A 22,238-nucleotide genomic window follows, 5' to 3' on the forward strand; every position below is an offset into this window, starting at 1 on the left:
GGGAGTTAATCATGACAAGTAAGCTTCTCATATGCATAGCCTTTTCACATAAACGTGTTGATAGGTGAAAATGGTTTCCCCGATGATAAGGGATCTCCTCAGTGAAAATTTCCAATTAGAGCTTACACTATTTAGAATGGGAGTCCCATTTAGAATGTGGGTCTGGCTACCACCATGTTGTTTCAATTTTTTTTTTGATGAGATGAGAAATGCAAGAGAAAACCAATATAAAATTTGGCAAAACATAAGTTATAATAGCTTATGAAATACTATACAAGTAAGATAAAAAAAACATAACATGAAGCAAAAAAAGAAACATGAATCTTTAAAAGAATAATGTAAGCATACTTCTATAAAGATACATGGATGAAGGGAAGCATCTGTTTATTGATTTTGAATGAGTTCGCAATCAACAAAGAAAATGAAATTATAAATAGCACAGAAATTCAAGTAACATGTGTTTTTATATCAATAAAAGAGTTCACTAACTTAACACATGGAAAGAATAATCACATGCCATTAAATGATCGTGAGATAAGTCACCCAACATTCAAAAATATATGGATGAAATTTCTATCTTAGCTCAATGAGATTCCAAATGTTGCATTGAAATGTTGAATGTAGATATTCCTTGAAGATTCAAACTGCTAATTGTAATTCACTAAAACAATAGAATTGAATCTACTCTACCTATTAGCGAAAACAATTAAATGATAGCAAAATCAAGAAGCATACAAGAGAAATAATTCAATCAACACATTACAAAATCATTTCCTAGGGAAAGAAGCAAGTCAAAACCCTTGGTATCTATAAATTTCATTATTCATAAAATATTAGAAGATTACAATGCTTTTCTCAAGCCCAAGCAACCTCTTCACTATCTCTATTTGTCTCATTATTTCCTGGACAAGCCCATGCCAATACTTAACCAATTTTGGCTTGTCGAAGTCCCCATTTCCTTGTGTTTTTTTCCTTGTGAATTAGACCCCTATTAATTAGGTAAATTCCTCAATTAGAATTGAACAATCCTCATAGGCCTTCCTCTGACTACGTGCACCACCTGTATAATTTAGATGATTATACAATTAATATTGTATTGTCCTTGAAATCCAATCTTAACTGGGTAACTATTAGATCTAATGTGCATGATTTATTTATGAGTGAATACTCAGTTAACTGGTTGAACACATCAAGAAACACCCCATTGTCTGAGCTCCTACTAGTTCCTCCATCAGTTGGAACTAGTTTAACTGACTTTAACTCTGTTAAACTGAATTAATTAATTACAACATGAAATAAACTCAACCAGAGCTCCTATAATGTAGGAGGTAATCTACATGACTCTAGTTAGACCCTCAACTCGAATTAACTCAGCCAAATAAGTCAAATTAAATTAGTTTACTCATACAAGTTGCCTTGTGACGTGGAATTACAATTTTATTCGTAATTTAATTCAAGGACAAAATTAAATTAGGATTTTCTTGTTTCATTTTCAAAATTCCCTCTCAACAAGAAATGGATTATCTACTACCATGATCTTGCCTCTATGGAACTCGATTTTTCCTCTTGAAAGTTCCTTACTCAATATGTCTACATCTTGTTCCACTTTAGGAATGTATTCCAACTACATGATTCTCCTTTGAGCATAATTTCATATATGGTGATACTAGATGTTGATAGGCTTGGACTGAACATGAAGAAATGGATTCTCAAAGAGTTTGATACAAATCTAATTGTCACAGTAAATCGCTGTAGTATCCATCTACTAACCAAAAAACCCAACAAGGATCTTCCTCATCCAGACATCTTCACAAGTTACTTGACTAGCAACCATGTACTTTTCTTCTGCTAAATTGAGTGAAACTGATCTCTTCTTGTTTTACCAAGAAAATTTTGTTGACCCAATACTAAATATTCCCCATAGTGTTCTCTTCTTTTTAGATGGAATCTCTTGCAAATATGCATTTGTGAATCTTTGAAGCTTCACTCCCTATATCTATCTATACAAAAAACCAAATTGAGTGTGCCTTTGAGATATCTCAACACATGTTTATCTTCCTTCTAATAGAGTTTGGTTGGCTTAACCATTTCTTGACTAAGTTGGTTAACTGCAAAACATATGTCCAGTCATGTTTTCACCAAATAAATAAGTGAATCAACAAGCTTCCTGTAAATAGTAGCATCCACTACTTCACCTCAATTAGCATCTTCCTTCCCCCAATTTCCTGCTAGAGGAGTCTGCATGGATTTGTTTCTCTCCATTTGGAACTTCTTCAATATCTCATTGGAATACTTTCCCTGAGAGACAAATAGTTCCTCATCTTCTTGCCATACTTTGATACCAAGGAAATAATGCATGATACCTAGATCCTTCATCTCAAAATTCCTTGCAAGCTCCTCTTTGCAATGTTTTACCACCATCTCATGACCTCTTAAAATTAATCATCGAAATATAATACTATAATAAAAAATTACCTTCAACCACAATATGATAAGGTTTGCATCTACTTCACTTTTGGTGAATTCCAACCTAGTGAAGAAACTTTCAATCGTGGTTTACCAAGAACGAGGTTCTTGTTTCAATCCATATGACGCTCACTTAATTCTGCACACATGCAACTCTCTGTTGAAGGTCTAAAATCATTTTGTCTACTCAATGTAAACCTCTTCCTTAATCACTTCATTAAGGAATCTTGTCTAATTAGCATATCTTCCATCCCATATGCATGGAAAGTACTAGAATAGATCTGGTTGAAGTGTACCTTGATAGTATAGCAAAGGTCTCAACATAATCAATTCCCTCCACCTAGGAGAGCCCTCTCACCACAAATATTGCCTTGTATTTCTTCACACTCCCATTTTATGCTTTATTTGCCCTTGTAAATCCATCTCTTACTCACCATTGACTTATCTACTAGTCTTGGGACCACTTCAAAAACACTTTTCCTGATAATGGATTCATAATCCTCTACAATGGAATCAACCCTGTTATCGGGAAATCTAGTGTCTATACAGAGCTACTAGTCCCACTAAGGCGGGTAGCTATCTTAGAAACAAAAAAACTAAAACCAATTTCGTTTTCCTTTATGAGAAGTAAATAAGAGGGGAATGAAGGACACCAACCTTTGTCTTATGCTTGGTTCCTTGCTCAGTTCCTCTCCCTTCTTCTGACAGACCCTTGCCACTCCTCTCTTGTCAACACAGCTTCAAAGATCACCTGTGGAATGAAAGTAGCATAATGCTATCGAAGAACAGAGATCTACAATCATAAACAATATAGGACCAGACGTATATTGACCACACAAAAGCATATATCATCAAACATATAAGAATGTGGAGGAAAACTTGAATAGCTTTATTAATATCGAGAATGAGCAAAGAGGATTACAACCAATTATTCTGACCCAGCGTCATCCTCTCAGTAAGAAGCCCTTCTTCACCTCATGAAAAGCTTAGATCACCCAACACTATGATGTTACAATAAGAAACCAATAGCACTTCCTTGCAAGATACAAAATTCCAGCCTCTGGATCTCTGGGATGAGGGATCCATATATAGATGTTTGCAAGGGGGGTGAGTCAGCTTCTGGGATCTGATTAGTGTCCTCTCTCTGATAGTTCTTGATTCCACTTGGAGAATGATGATCTCTTACTCATCCCTAGGCGAATTCAGAGAGGCAAGTGTCACAAGAGAAGTTTCTGTAAGATTCCATGATCCTCCACCTCAGATACTGCCTCTGCCATTTGTCCATTCTCACCCATCACACCCCATAGAAGAGCTTTTTAGTATGCATCGCACCTCCCGGGTGCATTTAGGTGGGATGCATCACAATTTGACCATGGAGCAGGTGAGATGGTCCAGTTTTGAGTAGTTTTTCATGGAGAACTTCTGGGAGATGATGTAATCAGCTGACCTTGTTCTTTTAGGGGATGGAACAACACTTTTAGGGACTTAGGAGCCCTTGGTTTGTGGACATGTTTGATTGCGGATTCAATGCCCAAAAATGTCTATATCAGTTGCCCCCTAAAGCATGTGGTCGTTAATCTTTTGATGTCGGGTGAAATGCTTTAACATGAGGATCCGAAGTTTTTCGAGCTGGAAGGCGACCTATAATAAGATACAATACAATACATTATATTCATAATATTTTCATGATCTAGCTGAGTTGGGCATTCCCATGCTCAGCTTTATAAATTCATTTTCATGTACATAGGACAGACAATCGTCTGTGTCCAGACTGATGATTCTGGTAGAGCCATCATCCCTTAGTTTGGATGATTATCTGTGCAGCAATGATGTACATTTGATGTCTTTATTTTCCTGAGTATATATCATAGCCCGAATGGATGAAACTAGATCTGGGGTCTTCAATCTCGTTTGATCTTCACTCAAAGTACAAGTCGATCCATGTGACAGATTTTTTGGAGTCGAACATGGAAAGAAATCGCCTAATTACCAGCCAATGATGTAAGCTGTTAACAGGCACGAGAGGAATCACCGATAATGATGATGACCCTCAAGGTACTATAATACAATTCGCATGGTGTGAAAAGGGACTTGGCATCGAACACCATGCAAAATCTTTCAGTTGAAGGCCAATGATGTAAACCTGTCGCCGGAAGTGAGAAACTTGCCATTGAGGCATGCAAGCTTCAAAGTACTGAAAGGGTTGTTCCTAGATCGACTTCCTGGATAATGAGCTGATGTCGACAAGAAGCGATCCGTCGTAGGAGGGCTTTAATGAATCCCACATCTACGACACAGAACTAAGCAAATGATTTTAATGGAGGTGAAAACGATCTGATGATATAAGGTTCAGGGTGGCGGTCATGAAAGAATGGAGCGTGAATGTATTATAGTGGATGAGACACAGGTGAATTCTCTAAGTGACTTCTCTTTAACATACTGCTGACACTGACATGATGGATTGGTAGCATTAACCCCAAATATGGATGGTGTGATGGACCAATGGTGATATGACTAGTGAATGGAACAACCCAACCCGACTCTGATGCGGAGTGAAAGTGTCATGTTCAAGAGCGACTTGCTACCAATAAAGTTTCTTCAAGTTTTCTTCCCAATTTTTCCCCAGTCATTGCTGACCAGTACCTCTTTATTTTTGTCAAGCTTGAGGAGGATAACATATTCTTATTCTATAATTTTCTCTTCGGGCAAACCCATCGCTATGTTTTAACGAGCCTAGCGATAGTGAAACTCATTCTTGTCTGTATAGACAAGTTTGTCGCCATTAGGTTTTAACAAGTTTAATGACGAATACAACTCGGTCCTTTTCAATTTTAGAGAGTCTGAAAGGGGCTTAAAGAAAACTCCAATAATCCTTTTTCATCATATAATCCCTTAGGTCTGAAAAAGTATAAAATAATACGGAAGGGATGAATTTTTTCTAATTTTAATGAGCCGAACAAAACAAGTGCTCTATCTTTTTGTGTAATAATCCCTCAGGTCCAAAAATATTAAAATCTAGAGGAGGGATAGCACTTCCGGTCACTTTAACGAGCTGGAGAGGCCAATTGCTCGACAATCTTTTCATATTTTACAAGTCAGATGAAAAGAGCTTAAAGGAGACTTCCTTTTCGAGGAACGAGTGACAAATTCGGGTAGCAGCTAATTCCAGGTAAGTTTTGGAATCTTCCAATCATGCTAGTGTTACAAGGATGGCTAATAGGATCACTCTTCGCAGTTGTTCCTCAAAAGGGGTAAACAATCAAATGGAGGTGAATGATCGGCTAAAACAGAGTGGAGGTGATGATGAGAACACAACCATGGCTCAAAAGCTGATGATAATACATTCACAATGGTTATTTACCATAAATTGGTTCATTTTTAAATGAATGAGCTTAAAATCTGGGGGAAACATTTGCTCACTGATTGTGTTTAATTTTTAACGAGCTTGAACTCCACATAAAAACTGCTCGATCCAGTCGTATAATAAGGATGTCTCATCTAAGATGCCATTTTTGTGGAGCTTGCACCTTACAAAGCTTTGCTCCGGTGCCTCTCGCATGCAAGCTAGGAACAACCAACTACGCCTCTCTACTTAACTACCAAGATCACTGCCAAGGTTAGGTAGGAAACTTTCTCCTTTACTTTGCTAGCACCAACTTGGCCCCTGCAAAGATGAATGGTTGATTTGACCACTCACCCGACCTAGGCAGTTGAAGTCATCGAGATAACATTAGTTGGCCATTTCTCGCTTGCTTGTAAGAGGTTTTCATACCCCCAGGTATAGCGAAAAATTCCCAAGTTACCAAAGATTGTTCTATCCACACTTCAGACAGAACACTTCCTCGGTGATGTCTACCGAAGTAGACAAAGGTGAGTGGCGGAATCCACCTCCACTCACATAAATTTGACGGAGGAATCTTATTCCAGTCTAAACTCATAAACTAGTCATATATCCTTTGCGGAAACCTACCCTATACCCAAGGTTTTCCTGCCAAAACAGACCAGGGTGCATGCCCCTTGGGTTTCAGTCATGTCCTCCGGAATCAGTCGCGCTCATCAGGTGGACGGACTGGGGATTGATGAGACATTCCTTGCATGAAAAGACCATTTAGGGATGGTATCTGACTATTAGCTATGTGTGAGCTGGGAAACGACATCTGGTCTACGAGCTTGACCACTCTGCCTTCATGCAGAAAACACATTACTCTAAAGAGTGAGGAGACAATGGCTCCCATGCTATAAATATAGTCGGTTCCAAGGAGTAGATTATAATCTAGAGTTCCTTGGACTACCATTACATTCATGTGAATGGTTTTCCATCTCAACGTTATGGGCACATTGGGAAGGATCCCTAACGGTTGACTGGTTCCTTTGTCGAAGCCTGTCAAATTTCTCATCTCAGGCAGAAGAGATGGCGAACCAAGTGCTTCCCAAGCTATTGAGGAAAGGATACTCACAGACGCCCCTTCATCTATGGTGATACCGGCCATGACCATTTTGTATGCTTGTACAATGATTCGAAACGGTACACTAGCCAGTAAACGGGGTCTGCCTAATAGATTCTAGTCGAAGGAAACAACTAGGTTGCTTGGAGGTGGGACCATATAGATGGCCAGATATGACTCTGACGAAATTCCTTCCTACGGTAAAGGAACGGGTAGACTGCCCCTACGTTCATCGGAGTCTGTGTTTACAAAGAGAATTTGAACAGTGTCGTTCTTATTCTCCTCGGTGATTTTATCATCCGAAGATTAATCTTCTGAAGGCAAGACCGAGTCCACTGCCATCTCGACCTTTTGACTTTCATTTAGTATGGATTCAGAGGGTTCATATTCAATGATAGATGTTTCAGCTGACCACAATGGCATGTCAACCGGATTTTCAACTAGTGATGGATTTGGAAAGAGTTTCTTATACCTAGGAGGAAGCCGTAATGGTGAAACCGGACAGTCATCCAAAACTCTTTTAGCCTCGTCTAGTAAGGGACAATGGTCGACGGCATGATCGCCATCACATAGTTTACAAGGAAATTTGTAATTCCTTTTCTGTCCAGAGACTTCATTTTCACTAGTTGACAGTGTATTCTCAACATGATCGTCAGAGGTTGATGACACCAGATTGTGCAAACGAGGAGACCAGTCCCTTAAGATCCGAGGATGCAAGAAAAATATCGATGATAGTGTTCTCCTTTGCAAATGACACATGGCAATTTAGGCCTGGACGGTGTAATGTGTGGATTTTTGCTAGATGATGCCTGGTTGCCCCTTTTCACCTTTGGCTCCTTCTTATTCTTCTCTTTCTTCTTCTTCTCCTTCTTCTTCTCAATTACTTGATTTTTTTCTTTACCAGCTTCATCAAGCGAAGAGGAAGGAGGAGAGGGAGAATTGGACGAAGTAGAAGGTTGGGGGGTAACTCTGGTATCATTTAGTTGTTGACATTGCTCAAGAATTGTGGTATTTTGAATGATAGAGGTAGAGAAGAGCCATATGGGCAAGCCAATCGTCAATCCTAGAAGTGACAATGTGGCCATATGGGGTGCACCAACATCTCCCCAAGAGGAGAAAGGACTAGTATTTCCTCCAAGGGGAAATCCTTGGTTGGTGGACTCCATTTTTCTCAACCTAAAGACCAACGAGGGAACAGTGATGTTATTCCGATTAAAATAAATTTTAGATGTTTGACACAACTTGATTTTCAATTTTTAAGAGTCGAGAAAAAAAAAGATGACTCTAGTCGCCTTTGATTTTTAATGAGCCTGAAGTGACAAGTGCTCAGATGGACCTTTTCCTTTAAGGAGTCTGAAAAGGAACGAAAGAGACTACTCTGGAAATCTAGACAGAGGGATTACCAAACCAATCGCAAAACTACAGAAAAATTTTTACGGTACGGCAATCAATCTTCCCGAATGTTGCGTTTAGTGCATTGCGATCAATAGGGCGGCAGACGCGGCTTCCTATGGATAAAGGATATAGCCTATTGTGGTATCCCAATATATACTCGACATTATGTGGGAGCACAAGTCCGTACTGGTACTTGTTGTCTCAAAGTGGAGGAATCATCCAACCAGCAATGAAAACAACAGTTACCAGGCTTTACAACGCTGGAACACGTCTCTAGCCTAGACTTATAAATGTTGTGCGTTAGGTTCCAAAGCATTTTTAGATTCATTAAATTTATTTTACAGTTTATCTTGCTCAAGAAATTTTCCTTTCAGGTTCACCACGTGATGTAGATGTATAATTCCTAAAATGCAATCTAAGATGATAAACAATCGTTTAATCTTCTTTTTGCAATGAAAATCCTAGCTCCTAAAGAAAGAGGGATGATATTCTTTCAACACAGAGTAGAGAGCACACACTATATGCATTGTCCTAAATCAAACCAACAAATAGTCTAAATGCAAATGCACATGCATGTATTTTTTTTCAGCCTTCTTATTGTGTGAATGATAAAAATAAAGCTAAGTGAAAACCTGAATTATCTTTCAAAGTGACATTACTAACAAGCTTCTTTTCAAGACAAAATGAAGACAATGATGACACTTTGCGATTTTGAATTGAGAACTTGCTTTCGACACTTGAAAAACTATTAATTCAAATCAAATACAAGAGTAATAGTGTAATCAACTATCAAGAACAATCGGATTCTCTTCTATGACTGAAAACGACACTTGCGACACCTCCAAATCAAGAAACGATAGTTCAATTACACTACTTCTTTGTAAAGGAGAACTGAAAATGGCTCACAATACATAAAAAAATTTACAGTTCTTTGCACAATGGAGGCGGAATAATGGTAAGGAAGGGGGTTACCAATAGAGGTATACCGACTACAGATAGCAAAACTCCTGGATAGAGCTAAAAAGAGTGAAGAAAAAACAAAGTCTGGAGGCAAAATTAGCCTTTTCTGATCAGCGCACCTAATACACAGGGATTCCAGTATGCATCCCACCTACAGCACACAGGAAGTGTGATGCATATTGATATCCTTGAAGAGAGGGTGCGATGGTATAGTGCAAGACTTTTAAACCAGTTCTTGATCACAGTTTGTAGCACAGTTCAGGGATTTAGGCCGACCAAGTGATAACCTGTAAACAAATCACAGGGGTAGATCTAAGGAAGTTACTAGAGCCACCACAAGGGCAATTAGGATGTTTACAAATCAATTTTTTAGTATATAAACAAAACCCAGAGATAGACTGAAGTAGCATTGATCTACTTTTCACTTGCATAGCAAATGTAGTTCGAAGGCTAGCTGGCTTGACTTCAGGCTCCATCTGTAAGTTTATAAAACTAACAAATATAGAAAAGTAAACAAGCTATTCGCTCCCCAGCGGAGTTGCCATTTTATTATCGGGAAATCTAGTGTCTATGCAGAGCTGCTAGTCCCACTAAGACGAGTATCTATCTTAGAACAAACAAACTAAAATCACTTTTGTTTTCCTTTATGAGAATTAAATAAGAGGGGAATGAAGGACACCAACCTCTGTCTTGCACTTGGTTCCTTGCTCAGTTCCCCTCCCTTCTTCTGATAGATCCTTGCCACTCCTCTCTTCTCAACACAGCTTCAAAGATCACCTATGGAATGAAAGCAGCATAATACTATCGAAGAATAGAGATCTACAATCATAAACAATATAGGACAAGACGTATATTGACCACACAAAAGAATATATCATCAAACATACAAGAATGTGGAGGAAAACTTGAATAGATTTATTAATATCAAGAATGAGCAAAGAGGATTACAACCAATTGTTCTGACCCAACGTCATCCTCTCAGCAAGAAGCCCTTCTTCACCTCATGAAAAGCTTATATCACCCAACACTATGATGTTACAACAAGAAACCAACAGCGCTTCCTTACAAGATACAAAATTCTAGCCTCTGGATCTCTGGGATGATGGATCCATATATAGATTTTTGCAAGGGGGGTGAGTTATCTTCTGGGATCTGATTAGTGTCCTCTCTCTGCTAGTTCTTGGTTCTGCTTGAGGAATGATGATCTCTTACTCATCCCTGGGCGAATTCAAAGAGGTAAGTGTCACAGGAGAAGTTCCGGGAAGATTCCATGATCCTCCACCTCGCATACTCCCTCTGCCATTTGTCCATTCTCGCCCATCGAACCCCATAGAAGGGCTTTTTAGTATGCATCACACCTCCCCTGTGCATTTAGGTGGGATGCATCGCACTTTGACCATGGAGCAAGTGAGATGGTCCATTTTTTACCAGTTCTGAGTAGTTTTTCATGGAGAACTTCTGGGAGATGATGTAATCAGCTGACCTTATTCTTTTAGGGGATGGAACAACACTTTTAGGGACTTAGGAGCTGTTGGTTTGTGGACATGTTTGATTAGGGTTTTAGTGCCCAAAAATGTGTATAACAAACCCATACTTGTTTCTTCACTTCTTCCTCAAATGAGGATGGCTCAATCTCTACACTGTCACTCATGAGAGACATGTAGAAAGTGTACTTATTTGGTGACCTCCTTTTCCTACACTATTATGTGGGTGCACCCCACATTCTCTCTAGCTACATGCATCAATATTTCAACTTCTTTGGTGTTCTTCCTTCCATCTCTGGAAGTCTCTACATGAGTGGGTTCTTCCACTATCTACTCCTTTACATGTGGCTACTCCACATCATCCTGACGCTCTTCCTTTAGAGATAAGATATCCTCATCTACATGTAACTAAAGCTCACTCTCAAGGGAACATCTCATATCCTTCTTTTCATCAAAATTCATTTCTCTATGAACCACTATCATCCTGTGAGATGGCATGTATAGTTGATAGTTGTGAGGTGTATGAGTGTACCCCACAAATATTCCCAAATCAGTTGTTGGCTCTAGATTTTTTTCCTTGCATCCTTGCTAACATAACAATAAATTGATGAGGCAAAGATCCTGAAGTGTGCCACATCTGGTTTCTTACTTGAAAAATCTTCTTTTAGTGTAGTCATCCTAAGAATGTAATGAGGAATCCTACTTTGAATGTATACAACTGTGTTACATGCTTTAGCCCACAAGTGCAACAATAGTCCCTAATATGTAACACCACCCTTGAAACTCCCAGAATACTTTGTTTCTTCCTTTCAACCTCCTCATTTTGTTGTGGGTTATGGGATGCTATTAACTCCCATTGAATTCCTTTTTATGCATATAAGTTATTGAATTATTTCGACAAACATTCTCCACCGTTATCTCTCTTAATAACCTTCACTTTTCTACCAATGTAATTCTCAAGAGTTTCTTTAAGTTGACAACATCTAGAGAATGCCTAATCTGTATTCTGCATGAATAAATCCATCACTTACATGAGAAATCTTCTACAAATATTACATAATTTTTGTTCTTATCCATGGCGGTTTTCAAGAACGATCCACACACATTTTAGTGAAATCCTGAAAGGATTTCTTGCACTCAATTGCACTTATCATGAAATATGGATTTGGTGTACTTCCTCAATGTACAACCTTTGCATGTATCTTTATGCTCTAGTGTACCCTTGGTAAGTCCTGTAGAAATATGATGCATGATCTTCAAATCTCTGTGGTGTAGGTGGCCCAATCTTCACCTGAACCTTGATCTGCTTCACTTGTCCTGAGGCTATGTGATAAAGGAAATCCTTTCCTTTTCTAAATATCACATCGTAGCCACAATCCTCCAACATAGACACTGAAACCAGATTCTTCTCGAAACCTAGAACATACATGACATATTTTAATGTGAGAGGAGAACCAAACTCCCTTTGAAAAGTAACAATAATGATGTCATTCGTGCTATAAATTCCATCATTTCCCATTTCGATGTGCATCTCGAGGTCCATCTCCTCTAAGTGACTGAAGATATATTTTTTTTGGTCATATGGAATGACACTTCACTATCTAGATACCGCACACCATGTTAGGCCCCTATACTACTAGTGTAACCCCTTATTGTTATTAGTATAACCCACTTATTATATTTATGTACCCATGTAGTGCCCATATTGTTACTATTGTGCCCCATAGAAGCCCACTATTGTTATTATTGTGCCCTTACATTATTATTGTTATGTCAGCTTTGATTATGTTATGACCCCTTAGACTCCTATATATAGAAAGGAGGTATTTTCATTTGTATCATCCAAGAATTGTTCATTTATGTAATGTAAAGAAGGTTTCCCCCTCGAAGAGGTTGAATTCTAAGGCGTTGATCTATCTTTTCTATCTTTTCTTGAGCTGGTTTCATAACATTTGGTATCAGAGCTTTGGATTCTAGGGTTTCGCTGCTCCAAACAGGTCATCGTGGCATTTTCGCTATAAATTTTTTTCTGTGAGGTTTCATAAGTCGCAAAAAAACCCATTTGAGGAGAAATCACGCTGAACCTTGGGTCTGAATTTCAAAGCTTTTCGCGCGATATTTGCGGAGATATGATCTGAGGAAGTTGGTCTTTTCGTAGACTCCTGAATTACATTCCAAACAAGTGACCTTGGGAAAATCGTCATAACGTTCTCTCTGGGGATCAGATTGAAATTTTGTAAGAAGGTATAGAAAGAGGACGGACTGTAGTTTCTTGTATGCATTTTTCAGATCCAAAGGTCAAAACAGTGACGCGTGGCACGTCGTACAAGTTCGCCCTACTAAACTAGTCTATAATCAAGTCACTGTGGGAGATTTCACATAACTCTTCCTTGGAGAATCCAAATTGGGTCAGACTTGTGGCATTGGAAAGAGGACATAGAGGGCTACTACAGGTCACAATTTCATAACTTAAAGATCCGAAAGTACAAAGTTAGAGTCATTTCAAGATCGAGCTCCTAAAATCAAGAAAAAACAAGATGAGGAAGTTTGATGGCAAGGATCAGGTAAATTGGATACTTCAGATGGAGCAATATTTTGATCTACATGGTGTACAACTGTTACAAAAGGTATGTATTGCATCTTCATATTTAGAACCAGATCAATTTTTATGGCATGAAGGGCTTTGTTCTCGTAAACAACTTGTTACGTGGTCAATTTTCACGGAGGAAATGATAGCACATTATGAGGATACAAAGAGCAACACCTTCTTGAGAGCAACACCACAACAATTGGAAAGAGTAAAAGGGCTTTGTGACATATTGGAAAGAAAAATTATGGAAACCGAGAATCATACCCTTCACAACTATAAATATGGAAGTGTTGTTTCTCCTAGCCTTCCACAACCTACAAGGGTTACACCACAACAATTGGAAGAAAAAAGAGAAAAAGGGTTTTGTTACAATTGTGATAAAAAATGCACTAAAGGTCATAAGTGTGCTGAGAAGAAATTATTTTACATAGAATATGAAGAGGAGGAAGAAAAGGATCAAGAAACATCAAAAGAAGAAGATATATGCCAGGACCCCACCCTAGAGAAAGAAGAAATGAATCAGACCATATCTTGTAAAGCATTGGCAAGAATTACCACTCAAACTCTCAACATAGAAGGACATATCAAGAAGAAAAAGGTAAAAGAAGTGAAATATCACATCGATAAAGAAGAAATGAATCCAACCATATCTTGTAATTCATTGGTCTAAATTACCACTCCTCAAACTATCAAGATAGAAGGACATATCAAGAAGAAAAATGTTCAAGAAGTGAAAGATCACATCGAGCATCAAGAAATGAATCTGACCATATCTTGTAAAGGATTGGAAGGAATTACCACTCCTCAAACTCCAGAGATAGAAGGACATATCAAGAAGAAAAAGGTTCAAGCAGTGAAAGATCACATTGAGCATCAACAACAAGTTCTCCAAATTTTAAAGGATAACGCCACTTCGGTGCAAAATCAAACGAAACAACAGGTAGATCAACATCGTAGTGAAATTTTTTTTAATGTAGGTGATTGGATATTTTTACTGCTACATCTCAAGCAAGCTATTGATGAGAAGGAAATGTTGGCAATACTACATGCACTTAAAAAATGGCGACCTTACTGAATGGGAAGACTCTTCAAGGATGAGGATGTGAAAGCATTGTTTTGTGCTATTTCTATTATCCAACCAGATTGGATAAATGAAGCAAGGGGTGAATGGAAGAAGGATGAAGAAGTATGGCCACTTATTCAAAAGTTGCAAAAGATCCCAATTCAAACAATATTGCCAGAAATTGAAGAGGAAGGAAAAATCATATTGGAACCTGGAGTAGTCACAGAAACAAGAACCCGACAACTACAAAATTGATCAATTTCTGAGTATCTCATCAAGTGGAAGAACTTACCCGCTGAAGATTCCACATGGGAGGACAAGAATTTTATACAGAAGCATCAAGAACTACTCAAGCGTTGAGGACAACGCTTTTTGAAGGAGAGGGGCATGTTAGGCCCCTATACTACTAGTGTAACCCCTTATTGTTATTAGTACAACCCACTTATTATATTGATGTACCCATGTAGTGCCCATATTGTTACTATTGTGCCCCATAGAAGCCCACTATTGTTATTATTGTGCCCTTACATTATTATTGTTAGGTTGGCTCTGATTATGTTATAACCCCTTGGACTCCTATATATAGAAAGGAGGTCTTGTTATTTGTATCATCCAAGAATTTTTCATTTATGTAATGTAAAGGAGGTTGCCCCCTCGAAGAGGCTGAATTCTAAGGCGTTGATCTATCTTTTCTATCTTTTCTTCAGCTGGTTTCATAACACACCACCTATCATCAATGTCACCATTCAAGTAATGAGGGTGAAATCCATCTCGAATTGTGAAGAAAGAGCTTCACCTGCCACTCCTCCAAAGGGCTTCTTTTTTACCTTGTTATGCAAACACTTCGTGTCATAGTGTCCCAAATTGTGATAGTGAAAACATTTAATATTTGATAAGTCCTTATTCTCATCGCCCTGAATAGAACCTAATTTGGAATGGGATGAATTCCCTATCCCTTTCTTTGTGTGTAAATCCAAGGCATATTTCTCCTAATCATCAGTCTTGGATGAGGATCCATCTATGGTGTTCTGCCAAATCTCTTATTTCATCAAGTCAGACCAGAAATGATCCCACTATGGTCATTTCTCCCTCTCATTTGCTAAATCTGGGTATATGTTCCAGCTCTTGGGAAATCCTAGAAGTGTTAGGGTGGATAGATCATCTTCAACAACTATAACACCAACAATTCCAAGTTCATCCTGACATTGGGTGAACTTGGTCAAGTACTTTGGTATTGTGTCACCCTTCTCCATCTTGATTTTCCTAAACTTGTCATGTAGTGTTAGCTTCCTATGGTCATTGTTGTTTTGAAATCGGTACGTCAAGGCCTTCCACATTTCATATGGATTCTCCTTCCTGCAGACGTTTGATATTGTATGATATCAAACCCATTCTAGTATGATCCTTCTCGCCTTTGCAACACATTTCCTCCACCCTTCCCTATCTTCATTATCAGTTGTTGGAGGCTTAGGAATATCTTTGTCTATGAATTCCTTTAGCATGTTGTCTTGAAACACTACCTCCATCCTATCCTTCCAAGAAATATAATTCAAACTACCCCTAAGGGCATATTCAAGTCTAAACCCATAGAACGACATCCAACTAGATCTAAAGAATGATAATGCATATTTTATTTCACCAAAAAAAGACACTCTTATTCTCCTCTTATAGATTGATGTATGGTCTAATACCATGTACAAATTCCTTGTAGATTCAAATTCCTAATTATAATTTACTAAAATAATAGACTTGAATTTACTCTACACATCAACAGAAATAATTAAATGATCATGAAATCACACAAACATACAAGAGAAAGAATTAAATCAACACATTACACAGTGATTTCTCATGGAAAACCACAACTAAAAACACCTACTATTTGTATATTTCATTAGTCAGATAATACGAGAAGATTGCAATGCTTTTCTCAAGCCCAAACAACATTTGCATTATGTTTGTCTGTCTCATGACTTCCTAGACAAGACCATGCCATTAATTAACCAAATTTTGGCTTGCCGGAGTCCCTATTTACTTATGATGTTTCCTTGAGAATTAGCCCCATATTAATTATGGAAAATCCTCGATTAGAATTTCCCAATCCTCACACGTATTCCTATGACTACATGCACCACGTGTACAATTCAAATTATTATAAAATTGATTGTAAAATGCCCCTAAACTCCAATTTCCACTAGGTAATTCTCAGATCTGACATGCATCAGTTATTTATGAGTGAATCGGTAGTTAATTGGCTGAACGCATGAACTAACACCCCACTTTCTAACCTCCTACTAGTTCCTCCATTAGTTGGAACTAGTTTAGCAGACTTTAACTCAGTTAAACTGAATTAATTAATTATAGCTCAAAATAAACTCAACTAAGGCTCCTAAGATGTAGGATAAAATCTACATGACTCTAGTTATACCCTCAACTTGAATTAACTAAGCAAACTAAGCCAATTTAACATAGTTAACTCATACAAGTGGGCTTGTGATGTAGAATTACAATTTTTTTCCTAATTTAATTCAAGAAAAAAATTAAATAAGGATTTTATTGTTGCATTTTAAACATTGAATGCACCGCTACATGAATCATCCATGCAATCCAATATTGGAAGTACTAAGATATAACTTGATTTCTCAAAAGGATATACAACCTTTCCTAAACAAGGTGCTCAAATGGAGTCTAGAACTAAAAATTCCTTCTAACTAGCTATGAGGGCATATTTCTACAAAATAAGGTGACTCTTCACCTCCCTTGACTATTCAAATTCCTTCATGACTTTTCATTTTCTCCCTATTTTATTTTTATTTGTTTTCTAATCACAATATAATATATTACAAATTACAACAAAAGTTCAAAGGCATTAATGGAAAACTTTCTTTATGGGACCAACTTCATGATTTCCATGTTGGGAGCTCCCACTTGTAATTTCCCTATGAGATATGTATGTCAGTCCTAATGTTCAGAGGTAGCTAATCTAACCTTCTTTGGTGACTCTCTCTCAAACCTCATCTCACACTTAAGACCATCGAGAAGAAACATCTTTATCTTCATTTGTAAGTGACCCCGGAGCTTTGATACCTTGGTGTGCAATTTCATTGGCTCCACAATATAGTTTGTTGCTATGTCTTTTGTAGGATCTAAGTCATTTTGTGTAGAAAATTACTTTGTTTATTTATTTTATTAATGTGTCTCATGGGATATAGAGATCAATAATAACTACACCCACTAAAAAATTGATCTGGGAAGATCCATTTGAAGTGATAACTTCCTATTGGCTCATTAATAGATCTTAATTGACCTGGATTTAAATAATAACGCAACAAATTACAGAGATAACCATCACTACAGAGATACACAAAAAATACTACTTCATTTCATTAATGTAAAATATTGAAATATGCTTACAATCAGAAATGGAAATAAACTAGCTCAAACGATGGTAGCTTATCTCTGAGTAGAGATGTGGTGGCTACATGCCTTTGAACTATCCTACAATGAGGCTTGAAAGCTTATTTATTGTTGAGAAACAATGGAAAGTGCTAAACATCCAAAACCCTAACCCTAGGAGACAAAGCGCCAAACTATGGGCCCCGTTTTGGGTAAATTGGTACTTCAACTTCCTGGGGTTGTATCTTTAGCATATGATCTCCATTTGATGTGAACAATACCTCGTTAATAAGTTCTTGCTCCCAATTTTCCCAAAAAAATGCCGTTTAGGGCCTCAAAACAACTCCAGAAGTTCATGACCTGCCAAAAATAGTAAATTGTGCTACAAATAAGGGAACTGAAAAATTGAAAGAAACAATGGTGGGGGTCTAAGTGGAATTGGTGGCTAGCCCCCAATATCCATCTAGACCATTCCTCCCCCCTTAGGAAGAAATGGTCCCCATTTTTTTGAGTTCCTCCATGAGATGAGGAAACTTTTGTTGAACTTGGTCCCTAGTGAGCCACTTGCCCTGATGAAGGAGTTGGTTTAATTTGACAACTCAATACAATTGGAATCCTCTATTGGAAAGTATTCTTGATCTACGTTTCCATGATCCAATCAGTTACAGCTTGTTCCATGCAATCTGGATTTAACCCTATTGGTGTGAGCTATTCTGCAATGTTGGATGTGTCTAGTAATGATGGAAAATATGGCTGAAGGCGATCCACATTGAACACTGGGTGCAATCCAATGAATGGAGGAATGTTGAGCTCAAATGCATTTTCTCCCACAACCTTCATAATAGTGTAAGGACCATATCAGAGTGGTTTGAGTTTCCGATAGGCTCCGTCCTTTTACAACTGCAACTAGAATTTGTCACCCACCTGAAACCTGTGTGACACCCAATGTTGATCATGTTGTTGCTTGTACTTAGCATTTGATTTCCCCAGAATGTCATGGACCTACTGGTGGATATGATGGATGTGCTCAATGAAGTTTTTTTCCTTATCTATTTCAGACTGGACATGAGCCAAATCTGTCTAAGTAGCTGCAAATGTCATGGCCACATGAATGGGACATAGTGGTTGGAATCCCAAGCCCACCTAAAAGGGGTTGTGGCCATTCGAGCTATGGATAGCCTGGTTATAGTTGTGTTGAACATACGGGAGGCTCTCATCCCATGTGCATGGATGCTTTGAATTTTACATGCACATAATGTGTATGATCATCCTGCTGACAACCTCTTTCGGGCCATCAGTTTGGGGATGGAAAGCTATGGACTTAGTGAGTTTGGTGTCCAACATCAACTAAAGACTGGACCAAAATGTACTGAGGAACCTATTTTCCCAACCTGAGATGATAGACTGTAGGATCCCAAAGTGTACCCACACTCGTTCAAAGAAGCAATTAGCAGTGGCTTTTGTTGTGATATTCTTCTTGCAGGCTACCATAATGGCCATCTTTAAGAACTTGTCGACGACCACAAAAACACAGTCGTTTCCATGCTTAGTAGAAGGAAGGCCCGACAGGTGATCCATGGAGATGGATTTTGAAGGTCGACTAGGGGTAGGCAACAAAGTATAAAGGCCTTGATTCTTGATGGTCGGTTTGGCAATGGTGTAGGTAGTGCAAGATCTGATGTACTTCCTGACACCATGTCAAAGATTCAACCAATATAAATACTTCTATAGTGCTGCTACCATTTTCTTGACCCCGAAATTCCCAACAACCCGACAGTAGTATGCTTCCCAAATCATCTTGGCACGCTCCCTTGAAGGAACACAAAGGTGACCCAGGTGGCATAACAGGGCATCCTGGAGGTGAAAATATAGAACATGCTGACCCTCCAAGGGTGTCTGGTATGTGTGGCTAAATTCTAGGTCACTTTTCTAGAGAAGTGGCCAATCAGAAGTCTCATGCCCACAAGAGTTGAGCATGGTGGTTAACGCCATAATCGGTGGTCGATTGCGGAAATATGAAACTTTATTGGTGCTGCCCTTCTTATACTTGATATTCAAATGGAACTATTGCAGGTATGTGGACCACTTTTGATGGTGATCATTCTGCAACTTCCCTTGCATCTGTATGAACTGCAAGGGCTAGTTGTCTATATGGATGATCGTTTCCTTCCCCAAAATGTAATGCTTCCATTGTCAGTAGGCCTACACAATGGAATACATCTCTTTGTCATAAGTCGGATACTTCTGGACTATGTATGAAAGTGTCTCACTATGATATGCCACTAGATGCCCATGTTGAGTAAGGACTGCCCCAATAGCATAGTCAGAGGCATTTGTCTCGATCTCAAATGGTTGTTGCAAGTCTAGTAATGTGAGCACTAGTGCAAAGAAGAGGCAATGTTTCAACTCTGTGAATTCCTTCTATTAAGATTTAGACCAAATGAATTTTTCTTTCGCTCCTCCCTTGGTGACTTAACTCAAGGGCCAAGTGATATGAGAAAATCCCAACGAACCTGCAGTGGAAGTTGGTAAGACCTAGAATGCTGCGAAGCTCTGTCAGAGTGGTCGGAGATGGCCAATATCAAATGAATTGGATCTTGGCTAGATCTATATGAACCCCCTACTCATCAATAATGTATCCCAAATACTAAACTTGGGTCATGCCAAAAGTGAATTTCTCCAAATTGGCACATAACTTCTGTTGTCACACTATTTGGAGAACTTGTTGGATGTGGTGGAGGCGCTCTTCCCAACTCTGGCTGAATACTAGGATGTCATCCAAGTATACCACTACAAATGAGTTGGTGAATGGCTACATGATTTCATCCATTAGCCTTATCAAGGTTGCAGGAGCATTCATCAACTTGAAAGGCATAACGAACCATTCGAAAAGGCTCTCCTTAGCTTTGAAGGCAATCTTCCAGACATCGGAGGTGTCATGCGGAAAGAGTCAATTTTGCGGACAAAACCGACCTCCCTAGAAGCTAAGGCTTTCTAGTGACAAACAAGACAATCAAGCACTATCTTTCCCTAAATATGCATTTAAAATAAAAGCAACCAAGTGTTCAAGTCTTACCTCTAGTCCAACGCTATTTGTAGCAGCCAAGCCTCTCCGATCCAGATGAGCTCCTCCTTCTCCTTGAAGCCTGCATTCACTAACAAGCAAATGATTACATAGCACCTGAATAACTCATATAATAAAACATATTCATCATAAAGACCAAGGAGTTTATGAAACAAATTATATATAACAACTTGTTGAGAAAAATGAACTTAATTGTATTAATTGGAAACAAAAGAAACCATTACAACCAGTGCCTTGGTGTTCTGCAGGTCCCTCCCAGGGTCCAGCAAGAGTTCTCCTTTACTTTGATCATCTCACCCACTTCTAAATGAAGCTAAGAAAGGATTGGAATCTCTCCTCTCAAGCTCTATAAGGGAGTCCTAATTTCAGCAGCATCTACCCTTAGGAATGTTCAGCTTTCAACCTCCCCTCCCTCTGGCCCAATGCCTGTATTTATAGTGCTTTGAAGGAGGTTAATCAGGTCCACCATCAATGGGATAAGCCCCTCTTTCAATGGGATAGATCCCCTCTTCATGGGATAAGTTCCTCTTTCATTGGGATGCATGAACCATCTGGAGGCGCTCAATCCATGTTAAACCATCTTCTAGAATGCTCTAGAATCGACCGCAAGTAAGTTTTTTGAAGTAAAACTTGCGCCTTTTGACCTTTACAGGAGTACGCACCCACCCCTTTACAGACAGAGTGTACAAGTACGTAGGTATTATGAACTTGAGGTGCGTACACGCAGGTAAGGGTAAGAGAAACTGCGTAACCAGAGTTATATTGACTTTTTAAAGACTTTCTCTCTTTCTTGGAGTTTGACATGAGGAGTAGAGGTATAAGACTTGCCAAGGAGGACAGTATGACAATTGATGGAGCCATACTGACTGCAAATAGTCATGGTGACAAATTTTAGTGTAACAGATTGCCCCCTAAAGTGCGAAGCCTGTAGTATATTAGGGTTTCATATCATCTAGGAAGGGTGAAGCACTTTATCATTTCAAGGATTATCTTGTGGAGAGCCTAGTCGAAACCTGCAAATATTCAACACAAAATACATATATAAGATCATATCATCGCTGAGGTAGGCATTCCCACACTCAGATTGAAAACTTTAACTAACAAACTAACTACTGCTCTGATATAGGAATGATTTCGCAGTACATCATAATCATAGACTCATGTAGACACAGTATGGACACAGCCATCTATTTATGATTAGTATACTGTATAATGAATACAAAACTCCTCGTAGCCTGGATGGTGGAAACTAGATCCAGGGCCTTCATTTCTACTTCCCGAAATAGTACGATTCTATCCATGCGAATAAATGAGTTGATGTCGAACATGGTAGAAAACACTTGATTACCAGTCG

The sequence above is a fragment of the Pinus tabuliformis genome, chromosome 9, assembly GCF_031772625.1.
Source record: "Pinus tabuliformis cultivar Carrire ecotype Pingquan chromosome 9, CPIR1, whole genome shotgun sequence".
Lineage (NCBI taxonomy): Eukaryota > Viridiplantae > Streptophyta > Pinopsida > Pinales > Pinaceae > Pinus > Pinus tabuliformis.